At 42.7% G+C, this 15015-nt stretch overlaps 1 protein-coding gene across 2 annotated transcripts in view; it reads right to left on the reverse strand.

Moving 5' to 3' along the window:
• NR4A1 (nuclear receptor subfamily 4 group A member 1) overlaps positions 1-15015 on the reverse strand; it is a 72509-nt gene that overhangs the window by 35809 nt on the left and 21685 nt on the right. Inside the window, exon 2 of one of the 2 annotated variants that reach the window (XM_073614107.1) lies at positions 10859-10918. The exons of the other annotated variant lie outside the window; for it this stretch is intronic. The gene's annotated coding sequence lies outside the window, so the exon portion shown is untranslated. The remainder of the gene's footprint in view (positions 1-10858; positions 10919-15015) is intronic. 2 annotated transcript variants of the gene reach the window in all.

The following is a 15015-nucleotide window of genomic DNA, read 5'->3' on the forward strand; positions in this document are numbered from 1 at the left end:
TGGGGGTCTGATAACCAGAAACCATCAGAGAAGACAGACTACGTCTTTCCTAGATGGGTGTTTATATCTATGATGCCCAAGCGAATGTGTAGCTTCCCTTCTCATAGTGCATTTTTGATGTTGAGTCTTTATCTTTATTAGATACTATCTATTGGGTGCATATACTAAAGGATTGTTTTTTTTTGTTTGTTTTTTTTTTTCTTGCTTTAAAGTGCAACTCCACTTTCATGGGGAAAAAAAATAGAAAATTAAAAATCATAGCATATAAAATTGCTCCACAAGCCATACTGTAACAGAATGTTATTAAAAATTAGCTTTCCTTTTAAACCTGCAGCATTGTAATTTTCTGTAAAATTCAATGAAATATGTCAACTTGGAGGCTTTCTGTACACGGCTTGTCATTTCCTGCTTGGGTGATTGGCTCACTGATTTTCCCAGAACTTTGCACTGAGATACAAGTCAGATTTTAGGGATCCTCTACAAAAAAAATAAAATAATTTTTGGTAAGACTCCCACAAAAGGTTAATTACTTCTAAAGGGATTCAGACCCCCAACTTTCCTCATTAGAACAATGTAAGTGCATCAGCTGATTAGTAATGAAAGCGTCATTCCCTTTCAAAGTCAGTATTCAAAGACACAAAGTGGAACAAACAGCATTTTTGTCAGAGCAGAAACAGGTAGGAATCTGCAGCAAGGTTGTTCAAGTCCTTGCAATGTACATTGATCATCCAGACTGACTTGTTTTTTTTCTGTTCTGTTTTTGAATTCTTTAACCACTTCAGCTCAGGAAGATTTGGCTGCTCAAGCCATTTTTTGCGATACGGCATTGCGTTGCTTTAACTGACAATTGCGCGGTCGTGCAATGCTGTACCCAAACAAAATTGATGTCCTTTTTTTCCCCACAAATAGAGCTTTCTTTTGGTGATATTTGATCACCTCTGCGGTTTTAATTTTTTGTGCTATAAACAAAAGAAGACCGACAATTTTGAAAAAAAAACACAATATCTTTAACTTTTTGCAATAATAAATATCCCACATTTTTTCCTCAGTTTAGGCCAATATGTATTCTTCTACATATTTTTGGTAAAAATCCCAATAAGCGTATACTGATTGGTTTGGACAAAAAAGTTATAGCGTATACAAAATAGGGGATAGATTCATGGCATTTTTATCATTTTATTTTTTTTACTAGTAATGGCAGCGGTCTGCGATTTTTATCAGGACCGTGATATTGCGGGGGACAAATTGGACACTTTTGACAATTTTTGGGACCATTGACAATTATACAGTGATCAGTGCTATAAAAATGCACTGATTACTGTATAAATGTCACTGGTAGGGAAGGGGTTAACAGTAGGAGGCGATCAAGGGGTTAACCAAGTTCCCTCACTGTGTTCTAACTGTGGGGGGACGGGACTGTCTAGGAGGAGAGAGAGAGAGATCGGTGCTCATACGTTCATTAAGTAAATGCTGTAAACGACTTGAGTAGTGAAAAATTAACATCCTGCACTCAAGCCTGAGATCAGCCCCAATTCATGCACCTTCACACCTCAGATCACTGTAATCCCCTGCACACCTTCTCCTACCACTGCACATACACATCTGCCCCACCACTGTAGCCACCTGCACATCTACCCCACCACTGTAGCCCCCTGCACATCTGCCCCACCACTGTACTCCCCTGCACATCTGCCCCACCACTGTAGCCCCCTGCACATCTGCCCCACCACTGTAGCCCCCTGCACATCTGCCCCACTACTGTACTCCCCTGCACATCTGCCCCACCACTGTAGCCCCCCCTGCACATCTGCCCCACCACTGTAGCCCCCCCTGCACATCTGCCCCACCACTGTAGCCCCCCCTGCACATCTGCCCCACCACTGTAGCCCCCCCTGCACATCTGCCCCACCACTGTAGCCCCCCCCTTGCACATCTGCCCCACCACTGTAGCCTCCCCTGCACATCTGCTCCACCGCCATACCCCCATGCTCTTATGTCTCACTGCTGAACCATCTTCTCATCTGTCGTAACACTGAACTTATCTGCTCATCTGCCTCACCACTGTAACCCCCTTTCTCATCTGCCCCACCACTGTACCTCCTCCACATCTGTCCCACCTCTGTTACTCCTGCTCTTCTGCCCCACCACTGCAACCCCCTGCTCATGTGTTCCACCAATGTATCTCCTTTCTCCTCTGCACATCTGCCCCACCTCTGTACCCCCCTGCTCCTCTGCCCCACCGCTGTAACACCCTGCTCATCGGTCCCACTAATGTACCTCCTTTCTCCTCTTCCCTGTCACTGTACCCCCCCTGTACATCTGCCCCACATCTGAACCCCCTGCTGTTCTGCCTAACCACTGTAACCCTCTGCTCATCTGTCCCATCAATGCACCTCCTTTCACATCTGTCCCACCGCTGAACCCCCTTCTCATCCCTCCCACCACTGTACCTCCTGCACATCTGCCCCATCAATGTACCACTTTTCTCACTTTCCCCACCGCTGTACCTCCCTACTCATCTGCTCCACCGCCGTATCCCCATGCTCTTCTGTCCTACTACTGAATCACAGCTCAGTTTCAGGGTCTTGGTAATCTTCTTACAGCCTAGGCCATCTTTATGTAGAGCAACAATACTTTTTTTCAGATCCTCAGAGAGTTATTTGCCATGAGGTGCCATGTTGAACTTCCAGTGACCAGTATGAGAGAGTGAGAGCGAAAACACCAAATTTAAACACACCTGCGACCTTGTAACACTAATGAGTCACATGACACCGGGAAAGGAAGTGGCTAATTGGGCCATTTTCCCTCAGGGGTGTACTCACTTTTGTTGCCAGCGGTTTAGACATTAATGGCTGTGTGTTGTTATTTTGAGGGGACAACAAATTTACACTGTTATACAAGCTGTACACTCACTACTTTACATTGTAGCAAAGTGTCATATCTTCAGTGTTGTCACATGAAAAGATATAATAAAATATTAAACTATATCTGCTTGTCCCATCCTTTAGATCAGGGGTCTTCAAACTCTGGCTCTCCAGTTGTTCAGGAACTACAATTCCCATCATGACTAGTCATGTCTGTGAATGTCAGAGTTTTACAATGCCTCATGGGACGTGTAGTTCCACAACAGCTGGAGGGCCGTAGTTTGGAGATCCCTGCTCCACTAATATTCACTTTTTTTTAGGTCATTAAAAATTTCTCCAGACCAATTAAAAAATGACTGTGCATAATGTACCTGACAATACTGTTGCACATATTTCTCTATTACATTAAATGTAAACCTCTACATGTGGCCAACATGTGGGGCCTGTGAACAATCGCTAGATCCTTTGATCAATGATATTTTCTGTGTTTTGATGTTAAATACTGTACCTTACTAACAAAGCACCTGTTTGCATACAGGATACTACTGTAGATAAGTAGACAGCTCTGCAAATAATACATAGTGGGATGCTGGGTACTGCTGGCAATAGATAAAGAAGATCTGGCTATCCACCAATGCAATGAGAAGTGCAAACAGAAATAGGTTGTACACTTTTCCTATTGTTAAAGTCTATTTTTGGAGTTCTCTCTGGGCTCAGTTAAGCAGCTCCACACACATGCGTAATTAATACAACTTTACGGCATGTTTGCGTTGGATTCTTGGAAAAAGGCCCAGAGCTGCTGCTGCTTTTTCGGAATGTGATGGTGGTTATTATTATGGACTGCTATGCCAGCAACTTCTGGGATCCCAGCCACAGCCTAAAGAACAATTTAAAATGTGTGTATTAATCATGCATCAATAAGTTAAAGAATATTATAATCTGCACAGATGGCATCTCAGAATAGGAGAAATTGTATTATTTCATGAAAAATTGTTATTGCTGCATATAATTAATCTGTGGTTGATGATCTTTTCATTTTCTGTGTAATAATGGTGATGATGTGCTATGCCAGCTATCCCTACATATGGACATGAATACACATAATGTTGCTGACGACATGACAAGATCCTTCAAGCAACCATGTTGCTATCGAAAACTTTCCAAGTGAAGGCATCATTTTAAGAAAAATTTAAATATTCACCTTTGCCACGGCTTTTACCCATCCTAAGAAATGGGCTCCTGAAGTTTGCTAGGAAGTTTACTTGTTGATCCCCTGGGCCCCTCGCAACTCATTCTGGTTCCTACTGCTGACCTCCACATCCCTGGAGGTGAGGGGTGATAAGGTGGTCAGCAGGAAATCAGTGGACACTGCGGGGTAACTAGAAGATTGTCACTCCCAGAATCGGCGGTTTCTCTTTTCAGGATTAAAGCGGCAATCAACAGCACTAGAAACAGGAATGGTAAATATATAAAGTCTTCTTTTAAAGGAATGCCTTTACTGGCAAACTTTTCTAAAATGAAGGAGTCACTTTAAAGTGAACCTGGATTTATCTAAGATAGGTAAAAAATAGCTTTACTTTAGGTTGCCCCCTGTCCTACTCACCCTTACTGCCGGTTCACACAGGGGCGACTTGTCAGGCGACCTAGCCGCCTGACAAGTCGCCTCCCGTTCTGTACTACGGAACCGTTCTAATAGGAGCGACGCAAGTCGCTCCGACTTAGAAAAAGGTTCCTGTACTACTTTGGGGGCGACTTGCATAGACCTCTATACAGAAGTCGTTTTGCAAGTCGCCGTGGAAGTCGTGTGCAGGTCGCCTCAGTGAGGCGACCTGCAAGTCGTGCCGCCCCTGTGTGAACCGGGGCTTACTTCTCATCAATAAACCCATTCCTCCCTTCACCTGTGAGAATTACTCATGGGTAAAGCACATGTTCACTTCAACCCCCTAATCCTTGATCTAGCCTTGGTATTAACCTAGCCCCGAATAATAAATGAATCCGTTAAAGTACATTCTATAATTACCAAGTATTTATACCAAAGCCACTTGTTTCACCTGTCAGAAAATCAATACACGGATTCACTTTTGAGCAAACACACAAACAGTGGCGTCGCTAGGGGGCAGCTTTTGGGGCTATAGCCCAGAATCTGGGGCCCATAGCCCCGAGTCTCTGCAGGGGTCCCCAAGGGGAGGGGAGGCTCTCTGGGGACCCTGATGTAAGGGGGGGCTCTCTGGGAATATATACACACACACACATATATTGCTGTATATACATGTGTATGCCCGCCCAAGTGTATGACTTTCTTTACTACGCTGCTATGGGCTCTAGCCCCAGATCTTTTGTAGACCTAGCAACACCCCTGCACACAAATATGTACGTTAACAACATATTTACTGGTAGAATAAGAATACAACAGCAATGGGTCATTTTGATCCAATAGTTACCAATATTAGAGTAAGCCTCAGTTCACATCCATGCGCCTGTGTGTAGGGCTGTCCATTCTTTGCAATGGGCTGCCTTACCTGCGCGATACACAGGGAAAAGAGTCAGTCCGTCCTAGATTTTTTTTTTTTTTTTAAATCATGCCACACCGAACAGGGCATGGTGCTCTGATTTGCCTTTGTGTAAGGGTGCCATTATGAATTATTGGCACCCCCATGCGTTTGCTAACGAGCAGAGAATTTATGCAGTAATGTGAACCTAGCCTTTTTCAAATTAAGAATAAACCTGTCAAGCTAAACGCCATCCTAAAAAAATATATAGTAGCCACCACCAAGATGTCAGGTAGTACCTTTTTGTTTGCGGGCTTTCCCCTTTACGGTGCTGCTAAACTGCTGCCAAGTTCCTATTCCAATAAACACTTTAAAGACTACGGTTTCCAAAAGCTTTGGCATTGCCTATCCCATCGCATGACAGTGCTAATATCTGGCAATAGGGTGCACAGGCACTCAAGCGGTGAAAGCATGGGGCATGCCTACTGTCTCAGCTAGCCAAAAGTTGAAGTATTTTGGCTGCCCAAGTAGGCTGGGAATTGTGGAACTGTGAACATAAAGGAACCATGTTTCAATGTCTACTATCCAGATTCCAATCAGGTATATGGATTCCCAAGCGCATTGTGGATGTTTTACAATATTAGAGACGAAATACTGCTTTCGATCTGACTTTATAAGATAAGAGGGTAAGGAAAAAAAGAGCCTGTTTATGTATTGTGTAATTATGGCAGCCCGGTGTGTAAATATATTGTTACAAATAAGGAAAAATACAAGGTTTTTAAACTAGTAATACACTTTAATAGAATTACATTTAATTGATCTTTTTTCACATGTGTACCTTTAAATATGAAAAAACTATAGGTCTTCTTAAAATAGTAGCTTTATACAGAATATAAATGCATGCAAAGTTAGGAAAGAGAACAGAATCATTCTAATACAGCAGTTTCTTACTAAAAAAGGGCTTTTAATGTCGTCAAATACCACTATGTGGTGAATGGAGTAATGCTACACAAATTTCCTTATAAGAAATAGCAGGGATCTTTTATTTTTCTTGTGTTGTAGTACAGTGGAAAATAGTAGTTAAGCAACACACTGACAGAAACAAGATGTGGAGAGGCCCCTGCCTGCAACAATTTACAAGCGGCGGTGTTTTCCCTAACCCCAGTGATAATAGAAGGAGATTCTGTACATTCCTTCCATAAGCTACAACCAAACAGCAAAAAAAGGAAGCAAGGAGAGTGGAACAGAGATTAGAAAAATCCCGTGCGTGGGGGGAAGACAAAAAGCCTAAATGCCTAAAGTCCCTCCCAAAATGGAATTTTTTACATTTTTGAATTTTTTTTTTTTTTTTTAAACTATAAACTTTTCCTGTTTATCCTTTATTAGTAATGACTAAGAGCTTTGTTTGCTATAGCGTCCGCGCTGCAGTGGTGTGCGCTGGAAAAATAAATATTATATGCATCACTTTTCTTCAGCCTAGCAGGTTGCAATGCAGACTACCGTATCACAATGCTGAAATGTCACTTTGATGTTTTAATAAAGGGCAAGAAAAAAAAAAAAATAGTGGAGTGTGCCACGCATCAATACTGTTGCTTGAAGCGTACACTAGTGGCTGTGCAGTCAGTATTCCTGTCTAGTGTGAACAAACCCTTAAAACGTTTGTAAAGTCCATTTTTTTTCTTTTAAAATAACAAACATGGTAACCGCTGACATCCGTCGCTCCATAGAACTGTATGGAGCGTCCGTTCAGGTCCTCCTAAAAAACTGACAGGCGGACCTGAACGGTCCGTTCGCGTGAAAGGGGCCTTATACTTACCTGCTCCAGGCAATGGTATTGCAAAAAATGGCCCCGATCCTCCTCTTCAGGGGTCCCTCGCCAGTGCTCCTTGTTCCTCCTTTACTTGGTGTGCCACCAAAGGAAGCAGCTTCCTATGGTGTCACATCTGCGGCTCCAGCCAAAGCTGCACTGCCTGTGTCTATAGACACAGACAGCGAGGCTCAGCCCCACCCCCTGCTCCCTCGTCTTTGACTCGATTTGACTGACAGCAGCAAGAGTCAGTGGCGCTCAACAAAGCCTGTGAAATCAGGGAGGAGGAGACAGTTGCTGCAGACAGGCACAGCACTGGATCGATATTGGGCTCAGGTAAGTATAAAGGGGGTGGGGGAGCAATACACATACTGAAACATTTACTGAACACATGCTACCATAGTCTTAGTCTCTGGAGGAGTAGCAGAATGTGCTTTAGAGTACAATTCTGAGTACAATGTATTGCCAAATGTATTGGGGCGCCTGTCTTTACATGCACAAGAACTTTAATGGCATCCCAGCCTTAGTCCGTAGGGTTCAATATTGAGTTGGCCCACACGCTGCAGTTATAACAGCTTCAATTCTTCTGGGAAGGCTCTCCACAAGGTTTAGGAGTGTGTCTATAGAAATGTTTGAAAATTCTTCCAGAAGCGCATTTGTGAGGTCAGGCACTGATGTTGGATGAGAAGGCCTGGTTCACAGTCTCCACTCTAATTCATCCCAAAGGTGTTCTATTGGTTCAGGATTCTTTGCAGGCCAGACAAGTTACTCCACCCCAAATTCACTCATCCATGTCATTATGGACCTTGTTTTGTGCACTGGTCCAAATCATTTGGTGGAGGGGGAATTGTGTTGTGGGGTTGTTTTTCAGGAGTTGAGCTTGGCCCCTTAGTTCCAGTGAAGGGAACTCTTAAGGCGTAAGTAAACAAAGACATTTTGGACAATTTCATGCTCCCAACTTTGTGGGAACAGTTTGGGTTGGCCACTTCCAGTTTCAACACCACTGTGCACCAGTGCACAAAGCAAGGTTCATGAGTTTGGGGTGGAGGAACTTGACTGGTCTAAACAGAGTCCTGATTGCAATCCGATAAAACACCTTTGGGTTTAATTAGAGCGGAGACTGCAAGCCAGGCCTTCTCATCCAACATCAGTGCCTGACCTCACAAATGCGCTTCTGGAAGAATTGCCAAACATTCCCATAGACACACTCCTAAACCTTGTGGACAGCCTTCCCAGAAGAGTTGAAGCTGTTATAGCTGCAAAGAGTGGCCCAACTCAATATTAAACCGTATAGACTAAAGCCTCGTACACACGATCCGTTTGTTGGCCAACCGAGCATCTGATTTTTGTCCAAAGGGTGTGTGCCAGGAACTTGTCTTGCATACTAACGGTATACAATTGTCAGCCAACAAACACGAACGTAGTGACGTACTACAAGGAATTTCAGCTCGAGTGCCACCCACTGGGCTCCTTCTGCAAATTTCGTGTTTGGTGAGCATTGATTCCGAGCATGCATGTTTGTACTTTCGACTTTTGTGTGACGGACTTGTGTACTGACAATACAAAAATCAGACAGACCGTTGTCCACCGAAAATTTACTAGCCTGCCATCCAACATTTGTTGGCCGAAAGTTGGACAACAATTGTCAGAAGGAGCGTACTAACAGTAAGATTTTAGGACAACAGTCTGTCAACAGACAATCCCCTGCCAACAATCTGATCGTGTGTACGAGGCTTAAGACTGGGATGCCATTAAAGCTCACGTGCATGTAAAGGCAGGCTTCCCAATACTTTTGGCAATATAGTGTATATTATACTTTGGGTTAAACAATATATTAAATTGACTGTTATTTTCTTTCTGCAAAAAAAGAAATGTAAATGATCAAAAGACTCACTATGCCTCTTAAAAATACCTTGGAGTGTTTACTCTCCAAAATGTGGTCATTTTGTTAGTGTTTCTACTGTCCTGGTGCTCCAGGGCCTCTAAAAATCTGATAGTAAAGAATTTGGATGTGTAATTTAAAGCCTCTAAAAAGCCTGAAGGTGCTCCTTATATTTTGGGCCCCCCACATGGCTAGGCTGTGAAAAAGTCTCATACATGGGGAGGAGCAGTAAAGTGCATTTTGGGGTGTCTATGCTGTGGATTACAAATATCTTATTAAATTTCCAAAATGTATGTAAAAACAAAATAAAAACATTTATGTTTATTTTCAGAATTTTCCAAAACTTGTGCCCCCCCCCCCCCCCCCCCCCCAAACAACAACAACAAAAAAAACACTTTATTTGCTTCCTTCATTTTCCAAAAATTGTGGAAAAAAATTACAACTTCAGAAAACTCACCATACCTCTATCCTGTCTACAAAAAGAGGTCATTTGGGGATGTTTGTACCATCCTGACATTTTAGGGCCTTAAGAAATGAGACCAGTAATTGGAATATCAGGGTTGATCAATTTGTACCATGGTTCGTAAAGTCTATAAATTCCACACAGACTAAATGATATATACTTATTTGATTTTTTTAAACCAAAGAAGTGTAGCAGAATACATTTTATCATACATTTATGATAAAAGATTATTTAGAACAGAAACATTTGTTTTTGTTTTTTTAATATTCATTCTTTTTTCCTTTATATAATAATAAATATTAAATAAAAGAATCAGTGGTAATTAAATACCACCAAAAGAAATCTCTATATCGCTAAAAATTATATAAAATTAATTTGGGTACAATGTTGCGTGACTGTGTAATTGACAAAGTATGACAGTACTGAAAAATGGTCTGGACAGGAAGGGTGTTTAACATGCTGGTCTTCAATTGGTTAAGTTTGTTCTTTGTAAAAGTACATTTTATGATCATGAACAAATAACGGAATGATATGGGTTTTTCGTATCTGCCTGGATTTTAGTTTTAAAGTTCATTATAGCATTTGCAGTTGGCATCCTTCTACACCAGCTCTGCAATAGTCACCAACCCACCATTCTCATCGCCAGAAACATGGATATGTCTGACTTGTGATGGGTTGGCCAAACAGTTGGTGCCAAAGCTTCCTCCACAGCCAGCAGTGGCAAATCAGAAGCCAGCATCATCCAATATACAGTACAATGCTTTTTGCAAGTACTACTTCACCTCGCATTGAGGGGAGAAGCACCATATGTCCTAATGCCTACAAGATATGTGAAACAGCTTTAGATTTCTAATAGTTCTATTTTTTCTGTTTACTATGTAGGGATAATATATTAAATATTTCCCAGTGGTAAAGAATAGAAGGAACCCAAGAGCTGTAAGTGTAATCAAAGTGATGTGATACATATAGGATGTAAAGACACACCAGGTCTAATTTAACGCCGTATTCTATAAAAAGATATCTCAGTTGGTGCCAAGTTACTAAAGTTCTAGTGCCACCAATCCCGACTACTTAGCACTTAATTAAATATCTTTCAACACAATTTTCTCGAATACATTCTGATGTCTGTTGCTACAGAAAGATGGTAGAGGGTCGTAACTTGGGCATATTTGTGGCCAGTTAAAGGATTTATTTTTACTACATGATTTATTGCAGAATGTAGTGATTTAGTTTTATGTCATGTAACAGTAAGCTGATATGACAGTTATGACATAATTTGAGAACAACAACATATATTAACAGGTTTAATTACATGAGCAGGTTATTACAGGTTATTACATGAGCATGACTTACCAAGTAGTTTGGAACCATAGGGTTTCTCATAGCAATCGACTCCATGCTTCCTTTCATTTTCTGGTACCCAAAAAAAAAAAATTTTTTTTTTTTTTTTTTTTTTGTACAATCAAACCTGCATTAGAAAAATAACACATTTGGATTGCTATGTACCAGCATAACGATGCTTTAAGGCACTTTAAAGAAGCTTTAGGCACCTACAGACATTAGTGATTTTGTTTATGATTGGATCAGGAAACATTTTTACGTCAGACACCCTCACCAAGCAGTCTACAGGCCACGTTGGATTTTTCCCATTTGATCGCTATGACGGTAGATTCCCCAAAATAAGCCAATATTAGTGATATCAAAAAGAACACCCCTTGGCTTTCTCCACAGGAAAAAGCATGTAGGTTCACCCGATGCAGGTTTGTACAGTGCTTGTTGGCACTGTAAACCTCTGTTGTAGTGCCTCCCCACCACTTATGTATTTGCTTTTTCCCAATCAAGTGAGGAATAGGCTGTACAGCTTGTCAAAAACTTCCCAGTAGTCTTAATGGATTTTGATACCACGCTGTTTTTTTTTTTTTTTTTTTTTTTTTTAATGTAATTTATTGTAAAAAGCATGCTGTGACTGTCAGACTATCTGCCACTATACATTTCTCCATGTCACTAAGTTACAACAAATCTTGCTGAATTATTGAACACAATGAGGTTGATTTACTAAAACTGGAGAGCGCAAAATCAGCTTTTAGGGTTTTTTTTTTTTATCAAAGCTTGCACTCTCCCATTTTAGTAAATCAACCCCACTGTGTTTGATTCTTTATTGACAAAGCGACAATACAGTAGGTCGTTGTCCTGCCCTACAATGAAATCAACATTATAAACTAACCTTTGTAGTTCTACCAGCTTCAACCACATAGAAAAAAAACAGAATATTAGTTTCCTGTCCCACCCTCCCAGCCTAGATAACTTGAAAATCTCGTCCACTGGCAAGTACTTGTGAAGCTCACGAAAACTTTTTAACTCCTGCTCAGGGCAGCCATCAGAAATTTTTGAGCCCCTTACACAGCTTTAGACCTGATCCCCCCCCCCCCCCCCCGGAGCCTGACCACCAATATTCCCCAGGGCTTGCTTACTGGCCATCCTACCGAATTCGCACACCAGCCACCCAACCTGTACGCACTCAGCCCCCCTCAATCCTGTATATATGTTAGCCTTCCTCACACCTATATATATGTAAACCCCCCCTCACATACCTGTTTAAATGCCAGACCCCCCACCTGTAGACAGTGGCGGCTGATGCTCAAAAATTCAGGGGGGGGGGGGCGCAAACTGAAAAAGTCTGAAAACACATCAAACGCCGCCACTGTGCCCATCAATTGCACCCAATGTGTACTTGTGAAGCTCACAAACACTTTTTAACTTCTGCTCAGGGCAGCCATCAGAAATTTTTGGGCCCCTTACACAGCTTTAAGCCTGATTCCCCCCCCCCCCCCCGGAGCCTGACCACCAACATTCCCCAGGGCTTGCCCACTGGCCATTCTACCGAAGCTGCACACCAGCCACCCAGCCTGTACGCACTCAGCCCCCCTCAATCCTGTATATATGTCAGCCTTCCTCACGCCTGTGCATATGTCACACACACACACACACACACACACCCCTGTAGACAGTGGCGGCTGGTGCTCAAAAATTTTCGGGGGGGGGGGGCAAACTGAAAAATTCAGAAAAAAACCCCCATCAAATGCCACCACTGTGTCCATCAAAAGGAGCCACTGTGCCCATTTAATAGTTAACACTGTGACCCCCCCCCGCTCGCTGTCCGCCTGGCACTTACCCCATCTCGGTGGGGCAGCGGGTGACAGCAGCGAGCTGTGTCTTCCATGCATCTCCTCTCCTCCTCCTAATAGGCGTCCAATCACAGTGCCTGTCGCTTTAGCCAATCAGGTGACGGGTAACACACCCACGCTTCCTGATTGGCAGAGAGATGGTTCAGTGTTAGAAAAGCAAATATTCATTCGCTGTTCTAACACACCTGGGTGAACTACGAGCGCAATGCTCTGCACTCGCAGTTCACTTTTTTGCTTCAAAAATACACGCACGCCCAGCATCCAAAAAGAGGCCGGACGCCTGAACAGGGCGTGGCCGCGGCGGCCAGTGATAGATCCATGCAATGCAATGCATGAATCTATCCATGATACATAGAGGTGGGTGTCTGGAGAAAGGGGGCGGCGCCCGTGCGCCCTTAATGGATGCATCGCCAATGGCCTGAATATATGCCAGACCCCCACACACACACCAGTATATATATATCAGCCCCACGCACACACAAATCTGTAAACACACAAGGCTTTGGCCCCTCCCTGTACACAAACAGCCCCCCTCCCTTTCCTTCACAGTCCCTACTTGTAAAGAATTTCTTCCTCGTTTTCACAAAGCTGACATGTTGCTGACACAGAAAAGCCCAGTATACGAGGGGTGCACATGCACATAGTAGCCAGAGGTGGCAGTAAAGAGCTTGATGCCTGAGCTCAATGCCACAGAGAGCACATGCTGTGAGATCGTTTCTGTAATGCACAGCACAGCTCCCCTTCACCTGTCCTGCCTTCTTCTGGCCCGAGCGGGCCCCAGGGGGTCCCTTACAGTTGTAATGGCTGTACCCCCTAATGGTGACCCTGCTCCTGCTAGTCCTAATTACTGCTAAAGATTCTCTGATTGGTCAAACCACTGGTAAATCAGGCTATATATGACTAACCTATGAATGTAAAATAAGTTATAACAGCTTAACTGATAAACAGTTTAAAGAGGAACTCTACCCAATGTGTTTCTTTCAGTTTTATAAGTAAAGAGGCATGGTTCGCTCTCCTGTTGTGTCTTTACTACTGCATATCAGCCTGACCTCTTAGTGGACTAACATGGCATGGAGGGGTCTGCTGGGAAATGTCTGGTTCCTGTCTCCAGAATGAAATCTCCATATATTCCTGTATGGAATCTGCTAACATGACATGTCCATGGCCCCATTCTCCATATGGATACATAGTAAAAGTGCCGTCCAGACAGCATAACCAGGAAGTTCATGTCACAACAGATCTTTCGGCTGTCCCTTCTATGCAAGTCAAAGGGAAAAAAACTTCCTCACCAATATCATAAAGCCTGAGAGATCCAACGGGGCCAACTCCACACAAAACTGGAAAAACCACTAGGGTACTGTTCCATTTCAGAGGGGAAGAACTGTGGTGTGGATTATTGAAAAATGCACAACTAAGGGGATTCCACATACAGCTTTGGGAACTTCAGGTTCAGTCCTACCCTTCTTACAACTAAAGAGCAAAGCCAACACAACTTCTCCATTTGGGCTTTGTTTTGTTTTTAGTCCCTGTTCTGTGGTTTCCCATAATTCAAATTCATAGATATTTACTTTAACTTTATGTAACCATAAATGATAAATCACAAGAAACCCCCTAGCAAATCCACAGGGCTTGGGGTCAAGGGTTACACAGTTTGACCGCCTACATGATGCACTGAGCGTCTGCCTTTATGTGAGCAAGCTTTAACATATGAAAGGTCTGATTAAACGTGCAACAAACAATGACATGAACAGTAAGACAAGAAAATTCCTCCATTTGTGCTTACACAATGACAAATGGCTCATACATTTCATCTGGAATGTATGGCCCTATGCTGTCAATTTATAACGTATTTATTTCCAATGCAATATCTACAACAGAAACGACAGAAAAAAGCAGTCACATTTTCCCCTAACTTAATTAGTTGCTATGGCCTCACTGCCCGTGGCAACTGTCACAGACAGCAATTAATTGGAGACTTGCCATTTCTTAATGTGAATGTGACTGGCACTGACTGCCAACAAACAAATTCTCTTATGTTGTTTATAAGCCCCGATTAAGAGCTTTGTATAACCATAAATGATTTTACTGGTGAAATTATGCATGGTTTAAAATCTCAGCTAAAGTTTTGCAAAAAGTCATATTGGCATGATTAGCCCATCACTCATCACTGTGCTGCTTCTCCTTGCACTGTTTAGTCACAGGATGACCTGGACTCTGTAGAAGTGGGTTGAATGATGCTGGTCATAAGACGGAGAACATCTAGTGGCAAAAAATAAATAAATAGCCACTACTGTGCAGGAAAACTCTGGATTGTGATTGAAGGTG

Source organism: Aquarana catesbeiana, linkage group LG02 (assembly GCF_042186555.1).
Source record: "Aquarana catesbeiana isolate 2022-GZ linkage group LG02, ASM4218655v1, whole genome shotgun sequence".
NCBI lineage: Eukaryota > Metazoa > Chordata > Amphibia > Anura > Ranidae > Aquarana > Aquarana catesbeiana.